Source organism: Pan paniscus, chromosome X, assembly GCF_029289425.2.
Source record: "Pan paniscus chromosome X, NHGRI_mPanPan1-v2.0_pri, whole genome shotgun sequence".
Taxonomy (NCBI): Eukaryota; Metazoa; Chordata; class Mammalia; order Primates; family Hominidae; genus Pan; species Pan paniscus.
This window is the reverse complement of record NC_073272.2, coordinates 129,401,371-129,420,820: the sequence shown is the minus strand read 5'-3', so window position 1 is coordinate 129,420,820 and position 19,450 is coordinate 129,401,371. Positions and strand designations below refer to the sequence as shown.

At 49.7% G+C, this 19,450-nt stretch overlaps 1 protein-coding gene across 5 annotated transcripts in view; it reads right to left on the bottom strand.

The window, feature by feature from the left end:
- Positions 1 to 19,191, bottom strand: part of BCORL1 (BCL6 corepressor like 1) — a 75,758-nt gene extending 56,567 nt beyond the window's left edge. For 2 of the 5 annotated variants that reach the window (XM_008972349.4, XM_055106921.2), the window contains exon 1: positions 17,394 to 17,575. The gene's annotated coding sequence lies outside the window, so the exon portion shown is untranslated. Of the gene's footprint in view, positions 1 to 15,729; positions 15,800 to 17,393; positions 17,576 to 18,405; positions 18,486 to 18,824 lie in introns of those variants that run through there. The other 3 variants (XM_008972350.4, XM_063601924.1, XM_008972352.5) reach the window with 3 other exon arrangements.
- Between the last annotated feature and the right edge of the window lie 259 nt (positions 19,192 to 19,450).

The window sequence follows — 19,450 nt, the reverse complement described above, 5'->3', positions numbered from 1 at the left end:
GAGGTGGGAGGATCACCTGAGCCTAGGAGGTCAAGGCTGCAGTGAGCTGAGATTGTGCCACTGCATTCCAGCCTGGGTGACAGCAAAATCCTGTCTAAAACAAAAACAAAAACAAAACCAGCTCAGCCTATTGGCTGATACCCCAGGTACTCATTTCATCTTTTCTCTCTACTAAGCATTAGAGGACTCGGCCAGGCATGGTGGCTCACACCTGTAATCCCAGCACTTTGGGAGGCCGAGACGGGTGGATCACCTGAGGTCAGGAGTTCGAGACCAGCCTGGCCAACATGGTGAAACCCCATCTCTACTAAAAATACAAAAAATAGCCGGGCGTGGTGGCAGGCACCTGTAATCTCAGCTACTCGGAGGCTGATGCAGGAAAATTGCTTGAACCCGGGAGGCAGAGGTTGCAGTGAGCCAAGATCGCACCACTGCACTCCAGCCTAGGCGACAGAGTTAAGACTCTGTCTGGGGGGGAGAAAGAATTAGAGGACTCAAGCAATGGAAGGGGCTATTCTTGCCATAAAATGCATTTCAGGCCCGGAGCAGTGGCCTGTAATCCCACTGTAATCACGCCTGTAATCCCAGGACCTTGGGAGGCCAAGGCAGGTGGATCACTTGAGCTCAGGAGTTCAAGATCAGCCTGGGCAACATGGCAAAGCCCCATGTCTACAAAATACAAAAAAAAAATAGCCGTGTGTGGCTGTGCAAACCTGTGGTCCCTGCTACTTGGGAAGCTGAGGTGGGAGAACTGCTTGAGCCCGGGAGGCAGAGGTTGCAGTGAGCCGAGATTGCGCCACTGCACTCCAGCCTGGGCAACAGAGGGAGACCCTATCTCAAAAAAAAAAAAAAAAAAAAAAAGATGTGTTTCAACACAAAGTACAAGTTTTAGTTGCTACTAAATATCTATAGGCAGCAGGTATTAGTGACACTAGATTTTTCACTCTCAGGTTTCGTATTGCTCTATTTAGAGAGGATTAGGATTAGTAGTATGTAGGGTCTGGGACAGAAATCAGAGGGGGAACACTGGCATTTGGAAACAGAACATCATACAACATCACCTAGATAAAGAGCTTTCAGGCAAAAAAAAAAACCACAAAAAATAAAACCGAGTTAAAATATCAAAATAATTACTATATAATACACATGTTATGACCACGTAGAGAGCAACGCTGATTCTGGATAACTCCATTTTCACAAGATCCTCAAGATGGAGCATCCACTTAAATCTTTGCCTCTCAATTTTCTATCATGATTTTGTCCCAGGAGCGCCACTTCCTATCTGAAGCCCACTGTTGCTAATTAACAGTAGCCTCTGCAGATGAGAGGAGAGGAGGGGAGGGATAAAACACAGGCAGGAGAACACTGACACTGAGCTACATGGTCTATACAAGAAGGCAAGATTGGTCTTCCCCAGCCAGAGGGAAAGCAAAGGGAACCTCTAAAGCGGCCCTAGAGAACAGACTCCTGACTGCGTGAATGCTCACAGAAGGGAGGAGTCAGGACGGTCAATGTCAACCAATGTTTCCCCAGCCAGAATCACCGAGGAGCTTGTTCAAAATACAGATTCCTAGGTCTCAGTCCTGGAGATTCTGATTCAGTAGGCCTAGGGGTTTGTTTTATTATATTATAGCCAATCAAATTAGTATCCCAGGAGAGGTGAGCAAAAAGGAAAAGCCTTGCAGGCATGCCACACTTGGTAAGCGCTGCTGGTTTACACACTTGTATGCTGGCTTGCTTTTGCTTGAAGCACCGGTACTCATGTGTTCTCCCTTCCCACCTCCCCCCACCACCCCACCCACTCTCCCTCTCTCTGATGGAAATCATCACATCAAAAGCAAAGTTCCAAAAAGGAACTTGGAAGAAACCTGGTAATCCCAAATGACCCAGGAAGCACAGGCACAAGGATATGAAATACCTCAAAGGATTTTCCCAGATGTCACAACCATGTAATTGTTAAAGAAATGAACAGCTGCATGGCCCAAGAATCAACCCTGGTCACTGCCTGGAAGGCAGAGGAACCACTGTGAGCTATCCCTACTTTGGGGAAAAAACTCAAAAGATATATCCAACTCATGGTGAGGACAAAGGAGAGCACATGCTCTGCCAATCCAAAGCCATAAGTGTGGCTGGGAAAAAAAAAAAAAAAAAAAAAAAAAAAAATATATATATATACATATATATATATATATATATATATATATATGTAAAACTTCAATTTAGGAGGCACATGCACAGAGAAGTAAAAGGCCTACCCAAGATCCCAGGAAATGAATCCAACAAGTGGGCAGCCAAGAGTAGGTAGCCAGAGACAATCACCACACTACAGAACAGGGGAAACCAAAAAGAAAAGGAACTAATGAGAGAGCAATAACTTTTTTTTTTTTTTTTTTTTTTTTTTTGGTGAGTCGGAGTCTCGCTCTGTCACCAAGGCTGGAGTGCAATGGCGCGATGTTGGCTCACTGCAACCTCCGCCTCCTGGGTTCAAGCGATTCTCCTGTCTCAGCCTCCTGAGTAGCTGGGATTACAGGCATGGGCCACCATGCCCGGCTAATTTTTGTATTTTTAGTAGAGACAGGGTTTCACCATGTTGGCCAGGCTCGTCTCGAACTCCTGACCTTCTGATCCGCCCACCTTGGCTTCCAAAAGTACTGGGATTACAGGAGTGAGCCACCGCGCCTGGCCGCAATAACTTTAAAATGGTGAAAAATAGCAGCTAAGCTGAGGGCGAGCGGGTAGTGGAAGAGAAACCATAATGAAGCAGAGATCTTTAAAACAATCCAAATAGAACACACTAGAAGACAAGGGCAGGTGTGATAGGCATAAAAGAAAAGCCCATCGCATGCAATAACCAAAAGGAAAAAAAATGAAATAGGGGAACCTGAAATATTTCACCATCATGGGCCAAACTGAAACACTGTGGGGAAGCACTGAAGACAGACATTTTAGAAAAGTTTAGAGAGAATGTGTTCTCAAAAGGGGAAGAATAACATCAAATTATAGCCTGTGTCGGGGCTGGGGGAGTTAGTAATAGAGGATAGGCAGCACCAAAATCTCAAAGGAGATTTTACAGATGGGATAGGATTTTTTTGTTTCATTTTGAAATGAAGATGCCAAAACATGCAGATTTCACAACAATTACAAGCAAAAGCATGGTTGTCATCATGCATATGAGGAAGAGAAGGACATTAAAGGAGGTAACAGAGAAAGCATCTATCTGACAAATGTTTTTGACTGAGGTAGGCACTGTTTACGAGGTTTTTAACCTTAAAAAGGACCAGGCCAGGCATGGGCTCATGTCCATAACCCCAGCACTTTAGGAGGCTGACGCAGGAGGACTGCTTGAGCCCAGGAGTTTGAGACCAGCCTGGGCAACATAGTGAGACCTCGTCTCTATAAAAAATAAAAAAATAGCTGGGTGTGCTGGTGCACACCTGTGGTCCCAGCTACTCAGGAGGCTGTGGCAGAAGGGATCCTTCGAGCCCAGGATGTCAAGCCCACAGTGAGCTAAGATCACGCCACCGTACTCTAGCCTGGGTGACAAAGAGAGATCCTGTCTCAAAAAATAAATAAATAAAAGAAAATGATCAGGGTATTCATGCAGCTGACAAGTACTTCAGGATCATGTAGTTCCCTTTGTGGCTGAAGACCCCTTAAGTGCAGAACACTCAAGAGCTTATGGAACACAACTCGGTCTTCTACACATAGCATGAAACCTACCCATTTATTCATGCTTGGACTCTACCATCAAGACAGTAAACTAGAAACCCAAGCTTAAGAAGCTCTCAGTTAAACGAAATGTAGTCCTGCTCCCCCAGGCTCCTTTTGGTTCATACTGCCTGGTGACCTGGAAGCAATTATGACTTTAAAAAATGAAAGAGCCGGAAAATATTCATCTTGAAGCCTGGCCCTGAATCTGTCCTCGAGAGGATAGGCGTGGCCAGTAGACAGTTTAAGGAGGAGGGCTGGGTCAGTGATGACTAATAAGTAAAGAAAACCAACTTTGGGACCTACTCCTCCAATAGAGACCCAGAGCTCTTGGTAAAGCTCCCATAAGACAGAGGCAAACTTTACAGCAGCAAAAGGAGAGGCCACCTCATCATTCCACTTGGGAAAAAACAGCATCTAAGACACCCCTGAGGAGATCTAAGAGACCACTGACACTGAGATCTCAGGGCTAAAGGGAAAAGGCCATGACTTCTGCCCAGAAGTCTTTTGGAGTGAAGGCAAATCTGCTCATTGTTTTCCATAGGAAAATGTACACACACCCAGCAAGGACAACTTTACCCGGCTTTAGATGTGGAACTCCTACTACAGAGCTTGCCCTCCTGATTACTCTGCCTTCTTCCATGTGTATTCAACAGAATGTGTTAGGAGACTAACATTCCTGTTTTCCCTACTTCATTACATACCACAACCCCTGCCCCCAATGAGGAAGTTACCCCAATTTAAACCGTTCTGGCCAGGTGCAGTGGCTCATGCCTGTAATCCCAGCATTTTGAGAGGCAGAGGCAGGTGGATCACTAGAGGTCAGGAGTTCAAGACCAGCCTGGCCAACATGCCGAAACCCCATCTCTACTAAAAATACAAAATTAGCTGGGCATGGTGGTGTGCGCCTGTAATCCCAGCTATTCGGGAGGCTGAGGCAGGGGAATCACTTGAACCTGGGAGGCAAAGGTTGCAGTGAGCCAAGATGAGGCCACTACACTCCAGCCTGGGTGACAGAGCTAGACTCCGTGTCAAAAAATAAAAATAAAAATAAACTTATTTAATGATCTAATACATATAAGGGTATTTGAAAATTCTCCTCAATCTTTACCCCCAATATCTATATTCCCTCATCTTTCCCTACCATTAACCAAATATTCCCTGAAACTCAAGAGTCCCATAGAGAGGCCAGACGTGGTGGCTCATGCCTGTAATCCCAGCACTTTGGGAGGCCAAGGTGGGTGGATAACTTGAGGTCAGGAGTTCGAGACCATCCTGGTCCACATGGTGAAACCCCATCTCTACTAAAAATACAAAAATTAGTCAGGCCTAGTGGTGGGCACCTGTAATCCCAGCTACTCAGGAGGCTGAGGCGGGAGAATCACTTGAACCTGGGAGGCAGAAGTTGCAGTGAGCCAAGATCATGCCACTGCAGTCTAGCCTGAGCAACAGAGCGAGACTCTGTCTTGGAAAAAAAAAAAAGAAGTCCCATAGACATGCCCCCAAACACTTTACTTTGCTTCCCTTCATGCCAAGTTGGTTCCTCTACTACTGCACACACAAAATCAACTAGAAATAATCTGCCAGGCAATTTAAAGGAGAAAGAACGGCCCTTTCTGCTGTTCATCCCAAACTTCTGCCTGACTAAAAATCTATTCTAACACTTTCTACTTCCCCTGGATTTTTTTTTTCCTATCCAAATATTTCCACTGATATCTACCCCAAGGGATCAGTCTTATAAGGCATATTGTATCTTTTGCCCAGATACATTAATTCTGGTATTTAGTGTGAAGGCTAAGTAGTTGCCAGCATATAGGTCTAGCATGGACCCCTTCATAGACTCTTTGGATACTTCCATGTCTAAAACCTTACCTATAAACATTTATGAGACTGGATACAAAGGAATGTTAACTGCCTGTTAAACACATGAGTGTTTATCATTCAAATGAATGTAGTTACCCCAAAGTAGTCGCCTCAGGAGGCTGGACAGTCATCTCAGCCGAGCGGCCAGGGCTTGCAATCTCCCTGGAGTTCCTCTGTGAGCGTTAGCATCCAGACCAATACTACGCCCTTTTCACTCTCCTCATCAGTGCTGGAACCCATCCTTTCAGGGTCGATCTGATGTTTAGGAACATCCAAAATCCATTCAGAACAATCTACTCAAACAGCAGCAATATTAAACAGAACCATCTAATCAAGTAATGCCTTGAAAAGTGATATACTCTAGCACCCATAGCCTACACTGCGGTGGGAAAACTTGGAGAACACTCCCAGTCCCCACTTCTCAGCCATCTCAGACTATCTCTCTATGTCCATTTACCATGTCACCTGCAAAATGGGAATAAACTACTAGTCCCTACTAAAAATTTGGAATAACATGAAAGCACTTAGAAAAGGACCATAGACTGGCCGGACGTGGTGGCTCACACCTGTAATCCCAGCACTTTGGGAAGCCAAGGCAGGCGATCACCTGAGGTCAGGAGTTCAAGACCAGCCTGGCCAACATGGTGAAACCCTGTCTCCACTAAAAACACAAAAAATTAGCTGGGCACGGTGGGGGGGCATCTGTAATCCCAGCTACTCGGGAGGCTGAGGCAGCAGAATCGCTTGAACCTGGGGGGTCAGAGCTGAGATTGTGCCATTGCACACCAACCTGAGCTACAAAAGCAAGACTCTATCTCAAAAAAATAAATAAATAAAATAAAAATTAAAAAATAAAAAAAGGACCATACATAATCTATTCCAAGAATGAAGTAGTCAAATGCAAAAGCTTTAATCTTTTGCTTACATTTTATTTCTTTCTTTGAGACGGGTCTTGCTCTGTAACCCAGGCTGGAGTACAATCGCATGATCATAGCTCACTGCAACCTTGACCTCCCAGGCTCAAGCAATCCTCCTACCTCAGCCTCTCAAGCAGCTGGGACCACAGGTGTGCACCACCACACCTGGCTAATTTAAAATTTTTTTCAGTACAGTCAGGGTCTCCCTATGTTGCCTAGGCTGGTCTCAAACTCCTGGCCTCAAGCAGTCCTCCTGCCTTTGCCTCCCAAAGTGCTGAGATTATAGGCGTGAGCCAGCGTGCCTGGCCTCACTTACATTTTCATACCGCCAGATTCTTTTTGCTTTCTACCCATTGCTATGATACTTTTTTCTTATTATTCAAACAGTACTCACTTCCATTTCCTGCTGTAAGAAAATTACTTTACTCCATTTAACAAAAACACCTCATCATAGCTTTATAATAAACCTAGGCTCTAGCTACAAGATTTTATACAACTTCTAGATGTCACGCAAAACTTAAGTGATCATTGTGAAATTAATCAGTCCTTTCAAAAGGCAAAGCAACCTCAAAATGTCACCCTAAATATCTAGGGTCATTTTTTGAGTACTTCTAATTTCCGCTAGAACAAAAACACAAATTGGCTTCCCTCAATCTTGGTCTTCAGCAGGACCATATAAATATTTAGTGTGTTTTTCACACTCTAAACTTGAATCATTGTAATATGAGACATTCTGAATCCCTTTTGAGATGCTTCTGGGTCCTGCCTGCCATAGACTGTGACAGTGGCCCTCTGGTGTCTCCATTTCAGTATACTATATTCATGATACGCAATTTTTCACCTAAAGACAATTCCTAGCTGGGCACACTGGCTCACGCCTGTAATCCCAACACTGAGAGGCCGAGGCAGACAGATCACTTAAGCCCAGGAGTTCCAGACCAGCCTTGGCAACATGGTGAAACCCCGTCTCTACAAAAAATACAAAAATTAGCCAGTCTCATAACCCGGTCTCTAAATATATATATATGGTTTTAAAAAAGACAATTCTTCCTCACCCAACTTTTGCTTTTATAAAAGTCTCCTGGACTACATAACACAGATATTTGGAGAGACCATTATCAGGTTATTCTTTCTATTTTCTCACAACAGAACAGACTCAGCTGTGGGTTCAACTAATTTTATATATATTATTCATTCAAAGGTGTATCTATACAGCTTTCATTAAACAGTATTAGCTCAAAGAGTTTGTTGTTATTTTGAGACTGGGTCTCAACTCTGTCACCTGGGCTGAAGTGCACCGGCACAATCACAGCTCACTGTAGCGGCACTCCCGGGCTCAAGTGGCCCTCCCACCTCAGCTTCCCAAGTAGCTGGGACTATAGACACATGCCACCACACCTGGCGCCACCAAGCCCAGGTAATTTTTGTATTATTTTGTAGAGACAGGGTCTCGCTACATTGCCCAGGCTGGTCTTGAACTCCTAGGCTCAAGCGATCTGCTAGCCTCGGCCTCCCAAAGTGGTGGGATTATAGGCGTGAGCCACTGTGCCTGGCCCAAAAATTATTTTAAAAATCAGCTGTGCCTGGTGGTATGGGCCTGTGGTCCTAGCTACTTGGGAGGATGAAGTGGGAAGATCACTTGAGCTCGGGAGGTCGAAGCTGCAGTGAGCTGAGTTTGCACCACTCTACTTCAGCGTGGGCAATAGAGCAAGACTCCATCTCAGAAACAAAAATAAAATAAAAAGCGCCAGGCACGGTGGCTCACGCCTGTAATCCCAGCACTTTGGGAGGCCGAGGTGGATGGATCACGAGGTCAGGGGTTCGAGACCAGCCTGACCAACATGGTGAAACCCCGTCTGTACTAAAAATACAAAAAAAAAAATTAGCTGGGCGTGGTGGCGGGCACCTGTAATCCCAGCTACTCAGGAGGCTGAGGCAGGAGAATTGCTTGAACCCGGGAGATGGAGGTTGCAGTGAGCCGAGATCGCGCCACTGCACTCCAGCCTGGGCAGCAGAGCAAGACTCTGTCTCAAAAAAAAAAAAAAAAAAAGAATATTTTCTGCCGGGCACAGTGGCTCACACCTGTAATCCCAGCACTTTGGGAAGTTAAGACAGGAGGAATGCTGGAGCTCAGGAGTTTAAGAGCGGCCTGGGCAACACAGGGAGACCCTGCCTCTACTAAAAATAAAAATAAAAACAATTGTCCGGGCATGGTGGCCTGTCCCAGCTACTCAGGAGGCTGAGGCAACAGAGCCAGACCCTGTCTCAAAAATAAATAAATAGACTAGGCGCAGTGGCTCACACCTGTAATCCCAACACTTTGGGAGGCCAAGGCAGCCGGATCACTTGAGGTCAGGAGTTCGAGACCAGCCAGGCCAACATGGCAAAACCCCATCTCTACTAGAAAAAATACAAAAATCAGCCAGGCGTGGTGGTGGGTGCCTATAATCCCAGCTACTCAGAAGGCTGAGGCAGGAGAATCACTTGAAACAAGGAGGCGGAGGTTGCAGTGAGCCAAGATTGCATCACTGCACTCCAGCCTGGGCAACAAGAACGAAACTCTATCTCAAAAAATAAATAAATAATATAAATACAAAAATTAGCCAGGCATGGTGGCTCACACCTATAGTCCCAGCTACACGGGAGGCTGAGGCAGAAGAATCGCTTGAACCCGGGAGGGGGAGGTTGCAGTAAGCCGAGATCACACCACTGCACTCTAACCTGGGCAACAGAGTGAGGCTCAGTTTCAAATAAATCAATCAATAAATAAACAAATAAATAAATTAATTAAATAAACACAACAGCCCTTTTCAGAAAGCAATGGTTTTTAAAAATGTCACCCATGGCCCGAAATGTTCCCTAGAGTTTCAACTGGATATACACTCCTCAGTTCCTGTCCTGAACTGTTGAGCAGTGTTACAGCATAGCTGTTAAAGAAGCCGCCACTTCCACCTCAAAGGTAGATGCAGTGATGAGTCAAGCTTTCTTCCTAGCACGTTGTAAATGCCAAATGTGTACTAATACAACAGGAATATGAAGAAAGAGGACAGAGAATCAAGATATAAGGGGACCACTGAGAAGCTGTTGATAGTTTTCATGCTGCCACCATGTTTACTATAACATAATAGGATACAATTGAACAAGAAAAATTAGATAATAATATAATAATAGGGCCGGGCACAGTGGCTCACGCCTGTAATCCCAGCACTTTGGGAGGCCAAGGCGGGCGGATCACGAGGTCAGGAGATTGAGACCATCCTGGCTAACACAGTGAAACCCCGTCTCTACTAAAAATACAAAAAATTAGCCGGGCACAGTGGTGGGCGCCTGTAGTCCCAGCTACTCAGGAGGCTGAGGCAGGAGGATGGCGTGAATCCAGGAGGCGGAGCTTGCAGTGAGCCGAGATAGCGCCACTGCACTCCAGCCTGGGCAAAAGAGCGAGACTCCATCTCAAAAAAGAAAAAGAAAAAGAAAAAAAAAATATATATATATATATAAAATAATAGGTCCCATTTATTGAGCACCTACTATGGGCCTGGGATGATTTTGTGTAATCCTCACAGCCCTGTGAAATTGGTATTATCATCTCCATTGTATAGATGAGAAAACTGAGGCTCAACAAAGTTAAGTGGGCCGGGCATGGTGGCCCATGCCTGTAATCCCAGCACTTTGGGAGGCTGAGGTGGAAGGATCACCTGAGGTCAGGAGTTCGAGACCAGCCTGGCCAACATGGCAAAACCCCATCTCTATTAAAAATACAAAAATTAGCTGGACGTGGTGCTGGGCGCTTGTAATCCCAGCTACTCGAGAGGCTGAGGCACGAGAATCGCTTGAACCCGGGAGGTGGAGGTTGCAGTGAGCCAAGATAGTACCACTGCACTTCAGCCTGGGTGACAGAGCAAGACTGTCTAAAAACAAAAAAAAAAGAAAGAAAGAGAGTTAAGTGAAGATCTGGCACGGTGGCTCATGCCTGTAATCCCAACATGTTGGGAGGTTGAGGTGGGCAGATCACTTCAGGTCAGGAGTTCAAGACCGGCCTGGTCAACATGGTGAAACCCCGTCTCTACTAAAAATACAGAAGTTAGCCAGGCATGGTGGTGGGCACGTTTAATCCCAGCTACTCAGGAGGCTGAGGTGGGAGAATAGCTTGAACCCAGGAGACGGAGGTTGCAGTGAGCCGAGATCACACCACTGTACTCCAGCCTGGGCAACAGAGCTAGACTGTCTCTGGTTAAAAAAAAAAAAAAAAAAGACAGGTGCGGTGGCTCACGCCTGTAATTCCAGCACTTTGGGAGGCCAAGATGGGCAGATCACGAGCTCAGGAGATTGAGACCATCCTGGCTAACACGGTGAAACCCCGTCTCTACTAAAAAAAAAAAAAAAAAAAAAATTAGCCGGGCATGGTGGCGGGCACCTGTAGTCCCAGCTACTTGCGAGGCTGAGGCAGGAGAATGGCTTGAACCCGGGCAGCGGAGCTTGCAGTGAGCCGAGATCATGCCACTACACTCCAGCCTGGGTGACAGAGTGAGACTCTGTCAAAAAAAGGAACGAAAGTAAGTTAAGTGACTTGCCTCCTGCCACATAGCTAAGAAGTAGAACAGCAAGCACTCTAACCTGAGGTTGTCGGTCTCCAAAGCCCCCCCAGGCAATTCTGAGGAGCTCAAGTTTGAGAACCACTGTACTATACTAACTGGGGTGTGGTATAACCAAGTTAAACTGAGTAAAGCCTCATTATCAGAAGATAATCATCTCATGGATTCAGGTATACAGTGCATCAACTCACCTCTGCGATCATAGTCATATACGGTGCACTTCTCCACAAAACTTGGAAAAGCAAAAATCTGCTTGTTCTCCTTGTCCCTGGACATCAGCATTATAACAAAACTCAACAGTACCCTTAAATGGCACTAACACTATGATTTCTAGGCATACCTTAGTAATGAGGTAACCAAATTTTGTTTCTCAGCAGACCCACGGTAAAGAAGCCCAAAAACACAAAGCTTTCCCTGCTCCTTGGTACTCCGGATTCCTCACAGACCTTCAGCTTAAGGTTTTCTTAAAATACAAATGAAGAGGTATCCTGCCTCACATACTATGAGTAAATCTGAAAATTACCACATTTTACAAATAATATATCAGCTGTATTCAAATTCATCATAATTCATTGACCAGGGAAAATATGACCTTGGCATGCAGCCTGCAGTTAGCTTTTTTTTTTTTTTTTAAAAAAAAGATCCTTTTTTATGTTTTATGGGGAAAAGGTCACTTCTGCTTAGAATAAAAAAGAAAACTAGAACAGCATATTTGAATTACGGGGATAGAAACACAGAGTTAAATTTTACTCTTGACCAGAATGAAACTTCAGTTCGCCAAAGAAAGTTCTCATCATAAAAGATTGCTCTTAAGTTATGAACAGTGGGAAAGGGAATGATTTAATTTAGAAAAAGAACCATTTCTACATTATTTTAAGGATAACCATTCAAAAATGGGCATTAATAAAGCCTAGTTCATATGTAAAATTATATCAAATACTGTACTAGCATCCTAGTGGCCGAAAAGTAGATATTACCTCCCTCTTTGGCCATCCTGACACTAAACACTCTGGCAACCATGGACTCACACCTAATTCAAACTCCAGCATTAAGAAACTTCCCTTCTCTTTGAAAACTCAAAGGCCTAGGGTCTTCCCTCTGGGTTATGTAATCATCAGTGGCTTCTCCCTTTTCCTATTCTACCCCAACAATTGTGTCACTTTCTCCACCCTCTCTGTTCCACTCCGGTGTTCACTTTCCCACCCAAACTTGACCTCGAATTTCTTCACTCTGATTCTGATGCTGATTGGCCCTGAAGAACAGCTCTCTACTCTCTTTGGCTGTTCTATTTCATCCCAAGCTTAGCTCAGCCCAGAATCAATGAATTACTCCATGTGGCCTCCAGTCCAAGCCCTGATTAGAGCCTCTCTTCCATGCCTCTAACCCCACCCTCCAATTCTGGCCCACAGGCTCTCATGTCACTCAGTTTTTTATCCAGTTTCACCCTGGAATTTCCATCACTCATCTCCTGATACCTAGGATCCTTCCCACCTGCAGACTGGAAACACTGGTGGATTCCCACTTTTTCCTTCTTTCAAGGCCACTCTATTTAGGACAGTGAATCCCTCCCCCCATTCAGTATCCTTACTTTAGTCTAGATTTTCTAATTAATGTTTAGATGTGTAAGGCCTGGATCCCAGCTAACCTCTGCTTCCTGGGCCCTCTCAGGGCAGTGGCTATCAAAGGCAAGATTTTCCGCTCCCTAACACCGGCTCCAAAAGATATCTGAGTAAATATCTTCCTCCTTTGGCTCTTAATTCCTCTCTTTTTCTCTCACATTCTGCATTTTAACCTGTATATAATCTCTAAGTTCCCTATTTCCTTATGGATAAATATGCTTGTATTTCTCTCTAAATGCCAGTTTCTCCCCCACCCTACTTTTACCCCATATATTCCTTCTCTCTTGCCCCAACCTTAGTGATTCCAGCATGAAATTGTAAAGAGCTTTAAGAGTTCTTCAAAGTTTACTTTGGAAAACATTGTCCTAGAGATTTCAAGGTTTGACTTTTTCCTTAGCTGGCCCTTACATGGGACCAGTGATGATCACCTTTCTTTTCCTTTCATTGCTCAACCAGCCCTCTTCCTGACTTCTCTTTCTTGCCTTCCTTCCCTCTAGTGTCCAAGTCCTTTTTTCCCATAATTCTGTTTCTCTCAAAGAAGCCCTTCCCTGCAACCCATAATCCAACCAATAGTGTCCTGAGATCCTCCACTCCCTGTACTGAACATTTTTTTCTTTTTTCTTTTTTTTTTTTTTTGTTTTTGAGATGGACTCTCGCTCTGTTGCCCAGGCTGGAGTGCAGTGGTACGATCTTGGCGCACTGCAACCTCCACCTCCCGGGTTCAAGCAATTCTTGTGCCTCCACCTCCCAAGTAGCTAGGATTACAGGCACGCCCCACCACACCTGGCTAATTTTTGTGATTTTAGTAGAAACGGGGTTTCACCATGTTGGCCAGGCTGGTCTTGAACTCCTGACCTCAAGTGATCTGCCTGCCTTGGCCTCCCAAACTGCTGGGGTTACAGGAGTGAGCCACTGCACCCAGCCCATTTTTTTCTATTTCATGAACTGCATCATAAATGAAGCAGAGCCCTGTGGAGGACCCCTCTTTTCTTCCCAAGAATGTCTATGTCACTGAGAAAGGGATCCTCCCTCTTTATCTACGCTTTCCTGGCAAATCAAAATAGCCAGACCCACATGAGTGTTTTTGGTGCAGCCATCATGTCTTGTGGAACTCCCTCCACTCTGCCCTATGCAGACTCCAGCAGCAGAGCTTGCCGGGGCCTTAGCTTTTCTCTGCCCTATGCCAACGATTTGTTTTGCTGTCCCTTCCTTATTGGCCTATTCTAAAAATTTGCTGTCCCTTCCTTATTGGCCTATTCTAAAAATTTTTTTAAAAAATCCTCCTGAACTCAGACAAGGGAGAGGTGAAACCCCTCTCCTTCCTCATCAATGACTTACAGCCAGGACAAAAATAAACTGGGCCGGATGGATCACCTGAGGTCAGGAGTTCAAGACCAGCCTGGCCAACATGGCAAAACCCTGTCTCTACTAAAAATACAAAAAATTAGCCAGGCGTGGTGGCGGGCACCTGCAGTCCCAGCTACTCTGGAGGGTAAGGCAGGAGAATCACCTGAACCCAGGAGGCGGAGGTTACAGTGAGCTGAGACTGTAGCACTGCACTCCAGCCTGGGCGACTGAGACTCCATCTAAAAAAAAAAAGAAAAGAAAAGAAACCTAACCACCCTTGTTGCAAAGCTGGTATCAGGATCAGCCCTCTTAAGGTCAATTTTAGTCAGGATCTGTGCCCCAAGGCCTGTACCTTTCATCCCTCACATCTGCCCCAAGGGCAGTTGCCTAAGTTGCCCTGTCAAAAGATGTCCACCTAACAACATCCTCATGACTTAGTCAAGATGGCCACATCCCTAAACTCTACTATCAACCTTCAGATTCTCTTAACTTGACTCACCAAGCCCCTTGCTCTTCCCAGCTCCCTCAATCTTTGCTACTAACTTTTCGCCTCCATCAAAATTTTACAGGCTCCTCCCCAGCCTTTTGCTTCTATTTGGAGCCCCGGGATGATTCTTAAAATTAGGTTATCCCATTTAATCCCCAGTGGAATCCCCCAAATTTCTCTCCTACATACTGTCATCTTTAGTACCACATGGTGACATCACCATTCAATTAAAGTACCCTAAACTGTGCACCAGACATCCTCCACTGTGCCATCTACCATCTTCCCCAAAATAAAGCTCCCTCAATTCCAACATTCAAGGACAGGACATATCAACAGAAAAGTAAATAACCTTAAAACTCCCTTCCAACCTTGAAATTTTATAATCAACCTAATCCACTCCCAACCCCAAATGCAATCCACATTTATTTTCCCATGTAACTCAACGGCGTGCTTTTGAGAAAGAGCCTTCTACGTTGAAAGAACCACAGGGCTAACCACTGTAACGCTAACCTACAACTCATCTCCAGAAGTCTCACTGAAGATTTTTGCAATTGTACTCCACCTCTGTACCACAGGGACGACCTCCAAACTGCCTTAACAGTAGTCAAGCTGTGGCACAAAGTTACCGGGCCCCCTTCCCACACTAACGTAAAGAGCCTCTAAACCCTGGACTAGATGCTCGCTCGCCAAAGGATGCCTGTCTTTACTGTCTACTCCAGGAGACACCAAGAATGAATATCACCCCATCGACAGTTTCGATCAGCCAACATTGAAAATTTCAAAACAATAAAACAAAAACATAGTGCTTCCACTCAGGGAGGGAGGAGGTGCGAGCGGAATAGAAGGGCACCCCCACGGGCCTGTGCTGTTGGCCTCCCGGGTTTGCAGTGTTTCCCTCCCACCTTTCCCCTCGACCACGTCTTTCCCTACAACAATCTCCCGCACCTCCATAACGCGAAATCCCCAGCCGAGGTGCGGCCGGCTCCTCCCAGCCTTGCCCCGGACGTCCCTCTGGCCCAGCCTTCCTCTCGGCGGGACCCCGGCGAGGAGGGCCCCCTCCACCGACCAGTTCACCTCCCTATCCCTTCCCCGGCCTCTTGGCGCCCCTGCAGGGCTCTGTCCCGAAACCGAACCTCGAGGAGCCAAGCCCACGAGGCCAGTCGCGGGACCCACACCCCCCTTCCTTCTCCCAGCACCTCGTCCTCCATGCACCCGGCCCCCGGGGCTCCTCGTCGTCGTCGTCCCGGCTCGTACCGCCCCCCGTCGGGGGCTCCACCCCCCCGCCTGCCCCCGCCCCCAGGACGGCCCCCTCCCCACCGCGCGCCGCCTGCGCCCTCTGCCCCGGCACGGGACTCTCTTTGGCCTCCGTTCCCCGCCCAGAAGCGGCGGCGGCGGCGGCGGCAACGGCTGCGGCGGCCCCAGCAGGAGCAGCAGCGGCGGCGGCGGCAGCGGCGGCGGCAGCAGCGCCGCCCCGGCCCCGCCCCGCCGCCCGCCGGAGCCCCACGCCCCGCCCGCCCGCCCCGCCGCCGGACTGCTCCCCCCGAAGCCCACCACTAAGCCCTCCCACTCCCCGGCCGCGATCCGCTCGAATCCAGCTCCGCTGGGCCTGCTGTCCGTTCCTCACGCCCCTTAGGACCCGGGGTGGGGGAGCCCTGGGGTTCGCGGCCATCCCTCTCCCTCCTTCTCCAAGGGCCGGGGGATTGCCCCTGATCCCGAAACCCGGCCCCGTAACCGGAGCCTCCCTCCTTCCAGCCCTCGGCTTCGCTCGCCGACCCCTTGCCTCCAGGCCTGGCGCGAAGCGGGTGGAGGGCTTGCACGCCGGATCTCCCCTCTGGCTTGCCGGTGCTAGTATGAATTGCCCCCGATCTCATCTTCCTTCAATTTAAGCCCCCTCCCCGCCGCGCCCGGCCCGGCGGCCCCCGCCCCTAGAGCGAGGGCAGCGGAGCCAGGGCGCTCCGAAGTCATCCCCCGCCTTTTTTCCAGGGACTCGGATAATTGCCCCTGCCCCCATCACAGCACTCCCACTCCCGAACCCAGGCCCCGCCGCCACCTAGGGGTACCCCTTACCCTACGGTTCCCGCACCCCAGCGCCGGGAAGAAAGCAGCCCTGAAGAGCACCCGTCGCACCTCGCCTCTGAGGTTGGAGGGCATTTTCTCCCGGTCTCTTCAACACTTCATCACGGACACCCCCCCCCCAAAAAAAAGCCTTTTCTCGCCCTGCCCTGCTAGCCAGCCTCCCTTCGGATCGTCGGATCCTTGGATCGGGGGTTGGGGTCAGGTAGTTAACAAGACCATAGCCTCCACCTCCCTTTCCGAGGAGTGGGGTAATTCCTATGGTTTCCCCCCCAGGATCAACCGACCCCCGTTTCCATGGAGACCCCCGCCCAGCCGGGAAGAAGACTCTCTTGGATCGTGGCGAACGAGTCTCACCTGGCTAAGAGAGAAGGGGGTCGAGAAGGGGGCAGGGCAAGTCAGGGGATGGGGTACGAAGGTGGGAAGTGGAGGGGAGCTGTCCCGAAGGGAGGGGCGAAGACATACCCAGCTCCAGGGAGCGCTACGTCCGGGGACACGAAGAGGACGGCGCCCCCGGGGGGCAAGCCGAGCGGCCGCAGGGAAAAGAAGGAACAGGGTTGGAGAAAGGCTTAAGATAGAAAGAAGCGGGTGGGGGGATACGAAAAAGCCGGGGAGTCAAAAGGGGTGGAGGGATTGGGGGAGAGAGAAAAAAGACGCACCTGTTCCCGGGTCGGCTCCGCGGGGAGGCTCAGGCCGCCACCCGGGCTCCCTCTTACTCCCTCTTAACCGCCACCCGCCTAATACTGCCCCGATCTGATGCCCCCCTCCGCCCCTTATCGCCACCGACCTCCTTCTCCTCTCTCTCGGCGGCGGCGGCGGTCGGACTCTAGGAACTGAGAGGAAGAAGGGAGGGCTCAGCAAAGCGGAGGAGAGACAGAGCCACACACTGGCAGCAGCCGCGGCGAGCGAAAGAGTGAGGGGGAGAGCGGTGTGTGTGTGTGTCTGTGTGCGAGCGAAGCCTGGTGGAGTGGGTGCCGGTCGCAGGGCTCGACGGGAAGTGGAGTCCGGCTGGGTCCGCGGGCGGCGCCAACCCCCGCTCCACCGGACTACAACTCCCAGAATGCGGCCTACGCGGGTGGGGGGGAATGGGGAGGAGGAGGCGAAGGGAGGGAGCGAGCAAGAGAGGGAGGGACGAAAGCAGGGAGCAAGCGGCGGCGAAGGGGGCAGAGCCAAGCAGCCCCGGTGACACTGGGAGGGGAGGAGAGGAGGAGGGGATCGCTGAGAGGACCGAGCGGATTCCGGAGAGGGAGGCAGCAGTGGCTGCAACAAGCCGGGCAAAAAGCTAGACTCCTGGGAGAGGCGGAGGCGCTCAATCTGCGGGGCTGCAGGAGCCCCACGTCCCCCCCCCATCTCGACGCCCCTCGAAGGGGGAGGTTGAGGAAGGGAGAGGGTCAGTGAGCCGCGGCCAAAGGGTTCTCTCTCTTTCTTCCAACGTTCTCCACCTTATGCCCCGACCTGACTTTCTCAGGCCACTGGTGCCGATCCAGTGTGCAAATCTCGAGACCCCAGATCTCCTCTGCCGGGCAGCGGAGAACAGACGCATTCAGTCCCCTTCTCCCAGGGGCCTGAGGGAGGCTCCCCTTGCAGGCAGGGCGTGACTCCCCCTTCTTCCCGCTCCCCCCCGCCACCGTCGTCGCCACCCCCCCATCTCCCTCCCCGGAACCCCTCCCCTGAAGCCGGGGCTCGCCTCTCTCTCTCCCCGCCAAGATCCGGAGTCCTTCTGGGGACGACTACCCAGCCCCCTCCCTTATACTGGGCCCCTACCCACCAGTATCCCCTTCTTAGCGTTGCTCCCTCACCGAAATAATGGTGGGGGCGACCCGAGTTGGACTGGTGGCTACTTTCCCTCCAAGGCTAGCCGTCCTTCGCCACGCCGACCCTGTGTAGAAATAGAGAAGCATATTAATACTCCCGTCCCCCCTTCCCCCCAGGTTTGAATACCCGTGGAAGTGGCTCACAAGAAAGAGGGGTTGGTAGTGGAAGTGAGCTAGGGGTGAATCCCAATCTTCAAACCTCATCCCTCCCATGGAAATCCAGGTATTCGCCTTTTGCTTAAAAGCCATTAAATCGCTTGGGTGGGGGGTAAATTATCTAAACCCCAATGTCCATGCGACTCGAAGCGACGCTACCTTGTAGGAATAAGATACGAACTAGGTTGCCGCCACGGGAAGGAAAGTATCCCCCACCCCCGTCGCCGTCCACCCCCAAAAACACATACCCCTAGGAGAGTCAGATGGCTGAAGAAGGGGGAAGGCGGTGGGAGTGCTGGAGAGTAAAAGGGCTGTGGCGGGGAGGGTCCGCGGCCCCCACTACGAGAGCAGAATCCAGATGCTAAGAGGTGGGTGGGGGGTGCGGCACAATCGCAGACTGTGTCTTTCCTCGCTTTTCCCGGAATCGCCGCCCGATCACCGTCTAACACTCGGAGTTGCTTACCACTCAGTCCCCTAGCCCCATTTGTGCGCGTGAGGCGGCCAGAGCCCGGGAAGCCCGGGCACAAACTCCGCGGAAGCTGGCCTTCGCTGCCGCCGCGCTGCCGCGGGCCTCCCTCCCTCCGCTCGCGGCCCCGCCGATCTACCTTCGCCCCCGGCCGAGGCCAGACCCCGCTCACAACTCCACGCCCCTACTCCACCCCCGGCTCTCCCTCCCCTCGCCCTCTCCCTGCGGGTCCGGCCCAGCCCCTAGCGCCGCCCCGCCCTACCGCTCGGTCCAGAGCCCAGCAAGTGCCCCGAACTCGCCCCCCGCCCCCACGCCCAGGCCAGTCTGGCCAGGCCTGGTTTCCCCCTCCCGCCGCGCCCCGCCCCCGAATCCACGTCCTACTTCGCCACCCAACTCGGCCCGGTCGGG